The sequence below is a fragment of the Apis mellifera genome, linkage group LG2, assembly GCF_003254395.2.
Source record: "Apis mellifera strain DH4 linkage group LG2, Amel_HAv3.1, whole genome shotgun sequence".
In the NCBI taxonomy this organism is placed as follows: Eukaryota; Metazoa; Arthropoda; class Insecta; order Hymenoptera; family Apidae; genus Apis; species Apis mellifera.
This window is the reverse complement of record NC_037639.1, coordinates 13,189,621-13,202,866: the sequence shown is the minus strand read 5'-3', so window position 1 is coordinate 13,202,866 and position 13,246 is coordinate 13,189,621. Positions and strand designations below refer to the sequence as shown.

Genomic DNA, 13,246 nt, shown 5'->3' with positions numbered 1-13,246 from the left:
ATTCGTTGGGAACGGAAGAAGTAAGCGATAAAGTCGAAAAGGCGTCCGTAGTCTGACGGGAACGATATTTCTTTCTCCCGTTATCAAGCATCCAGGGCATTACGACTGGATTTTCTTTTTTTTTTTTTCTCACTCGAACTCGAAAAGACTTAACGCTTCCGTGGACACAGCGAAATGGATTTTCTATGCCATTAGCGGCGCGTCCCGCTACTTGTCTAGGATTCTCCTTTCACTTTTCCCTACTTTTGGCCAGATGACGAGACGACCGGGTTGGCGTGGCACGGTATTTCGCGACTGCCCTGTAAATCATCGTTAAAGCGGCCAGAGTTTAAGACTTACGACGCTCCTACCTAGTAGTTCCTCCCCCTGTTAAATTAATCACCGGCGCCGGCGCCAAAATTCTTGCCAGCCAACTCGACAGCCCCGCGCGAAACTTTTAAATTGAACGGCTTTTATCTATTCCTCCTTTCAGATCTTACAAAATGGGCCAATAATTTCACAAAATTTTTCCACCCTTCCGGACTTTCGCGACTTCCTCTTCTCTCGCTTTCTCTCTCCCCTTCCAACTCTCCCGTTCGAGATTACGTTTCGTGCGATTCGGTCAAGGATTCACGCGGCCCAACAACCACTCTTATTTGCCGTAGCCAAACTTCCGTTTAAATCATCCTTAAACCGCTATCGGAGTTTACGATTCCCACTCCCACTCCGTCTCGAGTAGTTTCGAGTAGGATCGGTTAAACAACTTTGCCCGTCGTAAATCGTTATCGATTCCTCGAATATCGCTAGTCGAATATGCTTGCCCCGATTCGATCTCTAGTTTCGAGCTTTGACGTTTGTCGAGAGACGGGAGAAAGAAAAGAAGGAGTTGAAATTATTATGGGAAAGGAAAAAAAGTCGTTTGATACCCGGGGCACACAGCGTTTCAAGAGCGGTAATTCTTCCCGGACAGTTATGCTCGAATTAATAAGAGAATACGAGTGGAATTTTAAAAGGAAGGGGGAGGGGGCTGGTTTCTATCCAGGACAAAGGTACGTAAAGGCGCAGCCTCGAGTTTCAAAGAAACGTTTTTTCCCTCCCGTTGATCAGCCTTTTCCGAATTTCCACCGAGATAATTTTTTCCCCTGAGGCACGGCCTCCACGTTTTAAGCGTGACCCCACGAAACAACCGCTCATTTCGTGGTCACGGTTTCCCCCGTGAAAGTGTCCTTCATGATTTTTTCAACAGCCATCGTGGAACGTGCGCGCCTCGGTTTCACATTTTTAAATCGTGTCAGTCTTTTCCAGGCCAGTCGCAAATCCTCGCGATAATTTATACACCGTTTTTAAAAAATTTAACCTTCTTTTGTCTCTCCCTCCCTCTCCTTCTTTCAACCTCCTCTTCATTCCTTCTCTTTCCTTTTTCCTCCTTTTCTTTTCTTTTTCCTTCCCGCTCTCTCTCGTCAAATTTGCAACGCTTTGAGAAGAATAATAAATCTAATCTAGATAATAAATATTTATCGAACGCGAAGCGTCCCGCCCCTTCTCCCCTTCCGTAACGTAACGGAACCAATTAATTCCTCTTTGCCAAGGAAGGTTTATTCGCGACATGTTTACACGCGGTATAGTTTACAATGGCGGTGAAGCCGGGGGTTGAATTTCATTTACGAAATCGCGCGGTCGCTCAATGACGCGTGACGCGAAATTATGCGGCGCTGCGATGACCGTAATCACATTATTTTCTATCGCGTTACGAGGCATCGCGTTAAATCGCGCGCATCCCAGTAATGCATCCCTCGTGTTTCAATCTCGCGTTTCAAACCCCTATCGATTCCCCCTCTCCCCCCATTCGTTCGTACGTTCGTTCGTTCATTCATTCGCTCGCTCGCTCATTTATTTATTTATTTATTTATTTTTTTTCCACCACCATGAATCGACGGGGAGAGTAGACGCAGTTTCACGCTGTGTTTCGACGGCCACGGCCGCCCGATTCACGGCCAATTACCGAAATAATTCCGCAAATTCGCCGCAATAGATAAAGTTCGATCGGGGGACAAAAGGATTTTTATCGGTTTATACCGTTTAAACGGTTATCCACGATCGATTTAACGCGCCAACTTTTCGAATGGAAGGGGAGGGATGGCTCGAGCCATAAATCCGGAAATATCGCTCGTTGCGTATCCTTGTTAAGCACGCGAGTTTTTACTTAACTACTCCTCATTTTCGAGGAAGATGCTCTTCTCTCGCTTCTCCATTGTTCGAGCAATCTGGTTTCGTCGAACGCGTAAAATTTTGACGGAGGGATTAATCGAAAAGAAAAGTTTCTCTCGTAGTAAGAAAGAAAGAAAAAATCTTATCCAATCTTTCCTCCTATGTTATTTATTTTATATAGAATTTTGTACTTTGAAGCTTTATCAATTTTCAATATCAATTTGTCTATATCTATATATATATATATGCACGTTGCTTATACGTTGCGATCTTTGGCGAAGTGATTGTGCAACGTTCTGATATTTCGCATTAAAATTTCATAGGGAAATTTGCGTTCCCCTTGTTGCCCTTTATCGTGTTTCTCGTCGTGCGATTGCTTCTACAACGCCGTTCCTCTTCCCTCGAGAGAAAACAACGCGTTAAAAATCAATTCGAGAAAAACTTACAACACCGCCGATGATGTCGCTTTATCGCGGAGGGAAGAAGGGAGGAGGAAGGGGGAGGAACTTGATGCATTCCCGATATTCCGTTATAATGCGCCGACAGCGTAGACCTGACGCTCACGATGCATTTTTATATTATATAATACGAGGGCTCTAAAAACTTTTTTCCTTTTCTCTCTCTCTCTCTCTCTTTTTTTTAATCATTTTTCGTACTACTTTCCATTGTCACCGGATCCGGGGATGGAGAATAAAATTGCAGCATCGGTGGTGGTAGTGTAGGGAATTAAAACTTGATACGACGAATCTCAGTCGTTTAAAAAAAAAAAAAAATAAAAAAATGATTTTATTACGCATTAACCGAATTACGGTATCACGATTTCATCGCAATTTTTTCGAATTACGCGTTATATAATATATAAATTATCAATACATACATTGCAATTCTTCAATAAATTCTCTCCCTCGCGTATAAATACCGATATAAATTCAACGCGTCCTCCGATCATCTTATTTATTTCAACGTGATATTACATCCGTATTTTACCTCTTTAAAATTACAATCACTCTCATTAATACGCACAGAGAAATGAACGAAACGAAATAACAATTCCTCTCCTCTATCGACGAGCATAAAATATATTATAAAAAAAAAAAAAAAAAAGACACTCACATTTTCACTCACGATTACGATGCTTATATATATATCTATGCATCGCTTCAAGCGTATGTATTTACCTGATAACACCCTCGTCGTCGCTTCACGAATCACCAGGAAATTAATCCTAACCACAAAGAGCTAATAATCAAGAGGGGTGGTATTAACTCGGCGGGATAATGGCAATGAAAGAACGTTGGTCGATTAACGTTGGAGGGAAAGCGAAGAATTGAGCTCCGCGTAATATTGTTCCCGAAAAGGAAAGAGAGAGAGAGAGAGAGAGAGGAACAGAGACGAAAGAGCGGAGGCAACGGGAGAAGATAAGTGCGGCGTTCGCGGTCGGGTAGACGAATTAGTTTCACCGGGTTTTCCGCGTTTGAACGTACGTACGTACGGCTGGTAACGAGTGGATTTAAGCCAGGCAAGGGAGAAAGTTTTCGCGGCACTCCTGCTAGCTACCGAGAGTTACGAAAGGTCTCCTCTCGGAAGAGGAATCAGCCTCTGACCCCGGGGCTTGGTTTCACAGCGTGAACCGCGAGTGAGCGACCGTTTTACCTCATCGTTTTAATATTCCACCGGGTCCGCGATGGCGAGCAATTTTTCTCTCTCCCTCTCTCTCTTTCTCTCTTTCCGCGTTCCGGTCAAAAACGTCGTTTAACTCCGATACAAGTGTGCGTGGCGGGTAGAAAATTGGTCGTATGAGGGGGGAGGAAAAGGAAGGGGAGTATTGCCACCGTATGAAAAGCAGCGAAATCAAAAGCGAGATACTTTGAGAGAGGGGAGAGGAAAAGGGAGGGGACGGGATTAACGTTTGAAGCGGGGAAATTTCATGGGTATAAAACGACACGCGTTTGGCCGCGGGGAAAAAATATTTTTTCGAATATACATACAGTTCTGGCTTCCGGCGAATTTTCGTTTTCCCGCTTTATTCCCTTTTTTTTTTTTTTATTTTCAATTTTTTTTTTTCCACTTGTTCCTTCGATTCGAATTCTCCCCCTCAGCCGATAGCAGATAAACCGGTCGCAATTAAAACCGATCCCGACGCGTGATTGCGCGTATACGCGTGGATTCGGTCACCCGATCAACGTGTGGACACGATTATTATTTTGTTTACGTTGGTGGATGAGGGTGGAACATGTGACCGCTGAGCACAGGGTCCAGCGAGCCGGCACGTGGCTCCTGCGTGCCGGAAATAATGACAGGATGCTCGCGCGTTCGTCCCTCCCCCTCGTCCTCCGTTGATGCACCGTTTCGCGACCCTTTTCACTTCGATGCGAGTCAGGATTCTACCAGATTCTCTTTCTCTTCTTCTTCTCCATCTTCTTATCGTTCCAATTTCAAACAATAATGTTTTTTGCCGAATTTAAGGATGTTCGTTAAGCGGGGATAATTTTCGAAATATTTGGCCGATGTTGGACGCGAGGAAGAAGGATATCCTTTTGAGTCTCTGTTGCTTGAAACTCGAATCCGATCAATCGGCAGCGTCCTTTCCAATCGGGCCAATATCGTAAACAGATTTGGGCGGCGATCACGCGAAAGCAATACGATAAGCCGTTCAGCTAGAAATCATGCTGAATCGCGGAGACAAGATAATGAACGGCTAATACGCGGAGCCACTCGATGATACGAAATAATTAGTTGGGGGGATCGCGGCGGCCGCTCCCGGGCTTTGGCTAAATCGATGCGATATATCGCTGACGCAAGTTATATCGCGTTGCTCGAATTTACACCCACCTACTCCGCGAATATACGCGCAATAATGAACGCCGATCATCGTTCATTTCCGAATTGACCGATTTCGATTAATATCGCGATAAAAGAAAGAAACGTTTAAATCCGAGCTTTTCTTTCTTTTTTTTTTTTTCCACGAGTCAATTGTTCTCGAGTTTACGTTATCGAGGCGGATAATGGGCTCGGGTTAATTTCGCGGCATGCCCCATTCGATTTATCACGCGGCTTGAACTTTTCACCGCAAAGAGGGTAGAAATATCAAGGATCGCGAGGCTGAAACACCGCGTTAACCGAAATCGATGATTCCACCTTTCAATTACCCTTCTCTCCTCTTCCTGTCTCTGTGTGCGAACCGGCCCGCGTATCTCTCGAATTGGAAAATAAAAAGGAAAGGAGAAAGAGGGAAGAAAAAGAGAGAGAGAGAGAGAGATTCCCTTTATGAATCGGAAGCGTAGAAAGTGTATCGAAGGGTAAATTCGCACCTTTTGATCGCAAATTTCCCCGACAGCACCTGTTCGAGTTTAAAATTCACGGATCAGAGGGTGTGGAAAACGAACCATCTATCCCCTCCTCCAACGTGTCTCCCCCCTTCGTGTATCCCGGACGATTTTTCATAACCATTCGCCGATCTATATATATATATAAAGAACGATAAAAATCCCGGCCGATTGTGCTCCGCGTAGGATCCGCTTCGCTTCAAATCCTATTTAAATTCCCCTCCACGACCGAGAGAGAGAGAGGAGGTTTCGTGCGCTCGGTGAATTACCGTTCGACTAAACGGATTTAACGCTAAAGGGATCTTTTATTTTATTTCCCAAATTCCACGGGATCGTTCTTCATCGCTTCCCGCTTATCGCTTCATTTCGAGCCTCGATATTATTATACACAGTGTATATTCCACTGTGCCTAACGGAGACAATGAGACCGCTTTTCTCCTCCCCCTCCCCCTCCCCCGTGTCCCTCTGCTCATTTTCGGGCCCGCATTGTTTCATTGAAGGATAAATAATGCGCCCCGCCGGGATCGCCGCGCGGTTTTAATTCAATTCACGGACAAAGAACGCGAAAAGAGAGGGAAGCAGGGAGGGAGGGAGGGAGGGGGGACCAGTCTCCTCTATGGAGTGGCTGCTTCTACAACGGAGCAACGGACTCTGAGAGAAAGAGAGTGAATGAGAGAGAGGCTGTGGTCGTGGACGAGCATCGCGTTAAATTCGAGACATCGTCGGCCGGCAGACGGAGCGGATCGTGATCTCCATCTGGGTGGAGAGGAGGATGAATCGATAAACGGGGAGAGCGAGAAGGAGTTGGGCCAGATTCGGGTTAATAATTCAGCATCGAAAGGAAGATCGGGGAGATTTCGGGTGTTGTAAAGGAGAGGGATTAAATCCAGGAGAGGAGGAGGGAAATTTCGAAGGGTCGTTGCGATGAGATATGATTTCTCCACGGTAATCGCGCGATAACGCGATGCGGGATTAAATGTTTGCGGAACCCGCGCAAGATATATCGGGTATATATATATCGAGCTTCTCGAACGGTTTGCCGGGGGTGTTTATCTTCTTAGAGAAACTCGAAGAGAGAGAGAGAGAGAGAGGTCTTTGTAGGGTTTCTCGGGCAAGGAGCAACGGTGATCGATCTTTAAGTATTGGCTGGAAGCGCGGCCACTGGCTCGGAACGATCGTTTCCCTGCCCGCGATTAAGATGGATCGTGATACGGTATATTTTCGTTTTTATCCGGCAGAAAGATCCAATCGGTTATCCGATTATTTTTGTTCGAAAGATCGTGTAAGACGTGGAATTCGTATCGCGGTATAAAATGAAAATAACGTATTAAAACCGACCGACTTTCTTGTTGCTAGTAGTATTACGCGTGTATTTAAATTTACATAACTTCTCCCGGGGAATTCAAATTTCCGAGTTGGATACAAAAACAAGGAAGAGAGAAAGAGAGTATTATGTAAAGGAAAAAAAACCGAATTTAAATCGACGTAATTTAAAGCTACGAAGAATATTTTTAATTCAGTTTCTAATTGTTCGAACGTGTGGTGAAAAACGAGTTTTGAGTTTCGTGAAAAAGCGAGTTTCCACACGCGATACTGGAATAATATTTTTCGAAATTGAGAAGGAGAAATTGGAAACGAGTGGGTGGCTCGTTTAACCGCGTCTTCGGGCCGGAAGTCGATCGAAATTTCGGGGGCGAAACAATGCGGCCGCAAACACGTTGGCGCGCAATACGCGTTTCCGTGTTTGGTCGTCGTCCAATGAGCAGAGGGAGAGGGGAAAGGGGAGGGGGGGGGGGAGAGGGACGCGATGTCACGAGGCCGAAACCCAACAACCCATCGGGACGAATTCCCGACCTATACGTTCCCGTAATTTCATTAGCAATTGAAATTCCTTGGACGAGCACGAAGCAAGGGGAGACGAGTTGCGTGCGCGACCGATTTCAACCCTGCGGCCAGTTTCCCCCCCCTTTGCTTTCCGAATATTTGAATATTTGGCCCGGTTTTCCGCGAACTTGTGCGGGCCTTGTTAAGATGGTAATACGAGCGTCGAACATAAATTTGCCATACTTTTCCAACGTGGATAGAAATTGAGGAGGAAGGGGTGAGGGGGAGGGGGTACGGTTGCGAAACACGGTAACCTCGTAACCGCCTCTTTCCTGAATATTAATGCCACGATACTCACGACGCAGTTTACGTTATCGTGGTATCAGGAATATTCCGCCTGTATCTTCCACCGGCCCTATTAGTTTTCAATCTAAACGTCCTTGTTGCGAGCGCTCGTTCCAACATCCGGCGTCTTCGAATTGTTGGGTTGCGGTTCTAGATTAGGTCGAGTATTTGGCCCCCCTTGGGGCTAGAACAACGTTAAATTTTACTTACTTGGCGGGAAAAGGAAGAAAAATTCTCGCGATATACACACACAAAACACGTACATATATACATGTATATGGTTTCGTGCATAAAAGATGGCGATAAGTGCCCGAATGCATCTTCGCGGACGTTTTAAGGGAACGCATCGAAAAAAAAAAAAAGAAAAAATACTAGAAGGAAATTGGGAAAATTTTAATATTCGCAGTAAACTATATAAAATCTATATATAAAAACGTATAAAAATTAGAAATGAAATCTCGCTTTATCGAGGGATAAAACGGGGGATGGAAACGGAGGCGGAGCGTGAACGGTGAAAAATTGAAGCGGCGCGGGGTGGCGATATCGGGGGAGTTTAATTCGCGGATTCTATGATTCGGGCCGAGGCAAGGTAATTGCAATGAAATTAATTCGCATAGGATTGGATAGGCAGGCAGAGGTACAGGCCATTAAACAGGCGCGCGCGTCGACGGAGGTAGTAACGCGAAAGAGCGGAAGCGACGGTTGCGCGGCGTGTTGGAAGCCGCGTGCGCTGCGAGACTCGTTCGTGTGTCCCCCCTCTCACCCCCTCCTCTCTCTCTCTCCTCCCTCCCCTCCTGTGGAACCCGTTGCTAATGGAGTACAACGAATTAGTGCTAATTAACGGGGTCCTACGTCGCGCGTGACTCTGCGTCACGTAACAAATCCTGGGGATTTCCCTTTCCCAGCTCAGGCAACCAAGAAGTTCTGGCACCGCGATTAGGCTAATGTATTCGTCGTAACATCCGGGATCGGACGTTAAACGCGACTTTACATTTACTTACTTTTTCGTAATCCGAAAATGTTTAATACCGTTCGAGTGAAAAGTTTCGAAAATTTGATCTTTGATAAATCGTTCTATTTTTAATCGAAACTTGGCCTTTTTTTTTCTTCTTTTTCTTTCCCCTTTTCTCGAGAAAAGATTCTCGGGCGGAAGAGAAAAATCGAGGAACGGTTTTCACGGTTCGAAAGAATCTCGTTCCTTCGAAATATGGGCGAGTAAAAAACGCGGTCGTTCCGTTTAGGCGAGGCATGCGCTCCCTCGTCGCAAGCGTGTACTCGCGGCGAATCTCGATGATTCCTCGCCTCAAGAAGATGAAATCCCCGCGGGAGGCAAAGAATTCTAAATATTCTCGGCGGGAGAATATTTCGCGTTAAGAATGCGAAGGAAAGAAGGAGGGAAGGAGAAAGGGAGATGGGAGGTTCAATAGCTTGCCTCTTTGGCCGGTGTACCGTGATAGTCGGGGAGATCGTGGCCCGTCCCCGAAATTATTCGTAATCTTGGAAGAGACACGAGGAGAGGAGGCACGAGGGAAGTTTCGCGATGACGATCGGTGGTGGAAAGAAGATCCCCCGAACCTCGCTTCCAGCATCACTGGCAACAACCCCTCGCAGCCTGGAACAATGGAAACAATACATTGAAATGAGAAAGTTGGTTTGCATTGTCGGACAGCAAGCGGGCGCGGCGCGGCGTGCACCGCGGAGGGGAACACAGCCCCGCGTCTGTCTATCTTCTAACCGCGTCCCTCTTTCTCCGTCCCCAACCTCTCTTACCCCCCCTCCCTCGCGTTTTCCACGCTCGTTTTTCCATTCGCGTCTCTGCCTTTTACCCTTTGTGCCTGTGGGCTACGTACGTGTGCCCGATTCTCTCCCTTCCTCCCTCCTCTCTCTTTCTCTCTTCCATATCCCCTCTGTGTCGCGCACAGATCTCCTCTTTTTTTCTCTCCCCTTTCTTTCCTCCCATTTTTTTTCCTCCGCGAGGAGACGGGATCCCCGCCTCGTTCCCCATCGGCCGGCTGAAAGAAAGGATTGTAAACCGGCGGATGAGCCGCGGATTCCGGAATGGGGACTGCTCCATTCGCCGTTTCCTCCTCTTGTACGGGTGTCGCGCGCCAGCTCGAGCCTCGGATGGATGGATGGATGGATGGAGCACGCACGACGCGCGGAACGCGAGCATCGGCAATTAGTCGGGGGAGGGGATACGTCTCCTCTTCCCTTCCGAGCGCATTTTAATAAGTTAATCGGGTCGCTTCCACCCCTCCGTTCAGGGACGGGCCGCATACCAGCCGCATTCTCTCGTTAAGCGAGAGAGAGAGAGAGAGCGGGTTGCTCGAGTGGATGGAATTTTTAAGATGTTTTCCTATCGACGACGGTGTTCGAGCGAAGATACTTTTTAGACAATGGCTCGGGGGGAAGAGGAGGGGAAGGGAACAATGGCGGGGAATACAATAACCGCGAATGAAGGCTCGGCCGTGTGCGGTTTTTTTCAAGTGTCGTCCCATTCACGGCGCGATACGGACGCAAGTTTGCAGCAGCGCGTAAACTTGATCGCTCGTGATATTTTTCACCCCGGCGACGCAACCGTGAAATTATATCACGATTTCTGCGCCCCCAGCTTGTTGCCGCTGCGGATAAAAATGCCGCGCCCGTTTAAATCGCGACGAGTTACGAGTCTCGTAGACGGTTCGTTCGCTTCGGTGGATCGATTATACGCCAAGTATAAATTTTCCTCTCTTTTTCTCTTTTCCTTGGACAGAAGTTTCGAGATCGAACTTAAGTTCGATGTACAGAATTTTTGTCTCGGCGCGTAATTCACCGTAATCGAATTTTTTAGCAATCCTTTTCCCGCATCTGGGTGGAAATTACGTGTCGCGAAATTACGAAAATTTAGCACGGCAATTTTGAAGAAGGAAAAAACTGCAAATCACTGTCCGCGATTCAACTCGTTCATATTTCACCCCCGTCCGTCAATCTCGCGATTCATTTTTCAGCATCGGCGAGTTTTAATTTCGATGCGTACGTACGTTCGAATAGGAAGCGAAGGAGAGGAAAACGAAGGAACGAGAAGCGAAAAATGGCAAAGGAGAGACGCAAACTTTGATCCCCGGTGCCGTTGATGAAACGTTGCGAAACGTAACGGCGGGAAACGAGATTGGTCGTTACACGAGCGCGCTTAAGGAAGAAGAAGTGGAAGAGGAAAAAAGAAGGAGGAAAAAAGCGTAGAGGGGACGCGGCCACTCTTGGCGAGGGATGTTGACGCAAAGTATTACGCGGATGGTCGATGGACGGCCGCCGTGTCTCGTCTCTCGAACGAGGCAGCGTAGTAGAAACAGAGGTGTACAGCTCGAGAGCAGCTCTCCCGATGACATCGAGGGTTGGCTAAGGTTAGGCCACTCGGCGTATCGCGTACAACTCGCCGCGGGGTGGCGGACGCACATTCACACGCGTGCCCGAGAGTGTGCCACGGACGCTCGTCTCCCTCTCCCTTTCCTCTCCACCGTTACGCCGTCCCGAGTACGTCGTCCCGAGGAGGGTAGTTCTCGAGTACCTGCCGCCGCTTCCCTTCGCCTCTCCCCCTCCTCCTCCCGTGGCCGTCTATTGTTTAGTTATTCTGATGAGCCAGTACGTTTCAAATACACTCGAGCGGGGCCATTATATCGGGGAACGCATCGCTTCCTTTCGCCAACCGGCCACGTGCAGCCCTCCCCTCGTCGTCTCGATCCGGATATTGCGGATAGGACGCGGCGTTAATTGGACGCAACCGCGAAGGTGCGTGGCTTCAAAGGCATCTCCTCCTAGGCGATATCCACTTCACGTGCGAGGACCTCGTTGATTCTTCGTGGTAAACGATTTCCTTTTCTCGGGTGGAGGGAGAGGGGCTGGAGAGGAGAGGATGAAACGCGATTGTTGCACGTACAAAGAGAGAATTGGACGGGCCGTTTGTTAAAGAAAGAAATCGATCAATGACGACACGCGTTCTCTCCCTTCCCCGTGTTTCTCTCTTCTTCCGTGTAAAGTTTGTATATATATGTGTGTGTATATAATATATATGTAGTTTTATTTTCGCTTGTCGGCCAATAATACCGCGCGCGGAAGGTTTCCCCGTCCCCCTTTTTCTCCTCTCCCCGGCTTTCTCTCCGCCTCCCGGCCGTTGCTCCTCTTCCTCCTCTATTTCTCTTTCTTTTGTTCTTCTATTTTATTCGAGCTAAAAAGCTGAAACGGTGAATAGACAGCGGAGGAGAACGCTTTTTATTCGATCAAAAGCGTGTTTTCACTTGTTAGCGCGTGATTATATGCCATTATTCGAAATTGAAAATACCACTTTGGCGAGCGAGCTCTTCCGATTTCCTTCTTTCTTTTTTTTTTTTTTTCTCCCCCCCCATCCAGCGCGGGAAGGGAAAATGGAATTACCGTGATACTCGATTCTCTCGATGTTAATCCGGATTATGAGTCCCGCGGCGGACGGCGAGGAGGCGGAGCCTGAGAATGGTACAACAAAAAAGCGGGCAGAATATGGAAATTTCTCGTAAACTTTGCAATTTCCGCCGTTGAATTCCCCGTCGTTAATTCCTAACCTCCATCCATCGACCGATCTCTTTTCTTTCCTCGTAAACAAACCGCGTGTGATTTTTCCTTCGGGGGAAAACGAGAAAACGGGGATAGAGCATTTCGAAGCGAACAGGCAACGAACGTATCGAAGGAGGGAGTGGTCGTGGAAAATTAAATTTTTCCTTTATATAATGCGAGGAGAAGTTGGAACGAAGGGTATAGAGTTACGCCGGTGATGGGGCAAGATTTGCTCTCTTTTTTCCTTCGAGGAAAAATTGTTGCGGTGATTCGAGCTGGATGTAGGTCATAAGGTATTACCGTCTGCGCGGAACCGAGAACCTTTTAGAAAGAACGAGGTTGAAGAAATCGCGAACGAAAGAATACCGGACTTTTTCTACCCCTTCCTCCAATAACACAACGTCTCGCGAAAGACGGTTTATTTTTTCCTTTTCTTTTTTTTCTTTTGAAGAATAAAGGAACGATCGGAAGTTTCGAAGATCGTTGGTTCGGTTTCGAGCGCATCTTGGAAGGAATCCAAACTGGAAACTGGCAGAAATTCTCGACATTATTCGAAAAGGGTGCTTTTCCTTCGCGAGGATAAAGATTGTCGCGTCGCGGCCAAACGAAGCTTCGTTTGAAGCTGCCGTGCCAAGAGGAAGTTAATTAACGCCGACTTCTCGCGGGGAAGAAAAATGTTCCTTGTTCTTCCTTCTCGTTGCCTGGGCGGATTGCATTATCTCTCGCGAAATCTTATCTTTTCTCGAAACTACCACTAAAAGAAAGAAAGAAGGAAGGAAGGAAGGAAGGAAGGGAAAAAAGATAAGACTGTTTCAAGTTTTTCTACGATTCTACGATTAATCTCAATCCGCGCAGAAGCAGGGAGTCGAGATTCCGTAATAATAATGGAAATGGATTTTTCCTCGGGAGAAGGGGCGAAAGCCGTGGACATTATTAACTAAAATGTAACGGCGCATGGGGGCGAAGTAGGCGTGCCCTATTCGTTGCACGTTCCTCCGGGT

At 47.1% G+C, this 13,246-nt stretch overlaps 1 protein-coding gene across 9 annotated transcripts in view; it reads left to right on the top strand.

Annotated features, from left to right (window-relative positions):
• The window catches only part of LOC408670 (Down syndrome cell adhesion molecule-like protein Dscam2), a 116,542-nt gene that overhangs the window by 35,779 nt on the left and 67,517 nt on the right, over nt 1-13,246 (top strand). The gene's annotated exons all lie outside the window — the stretch shown is intronic.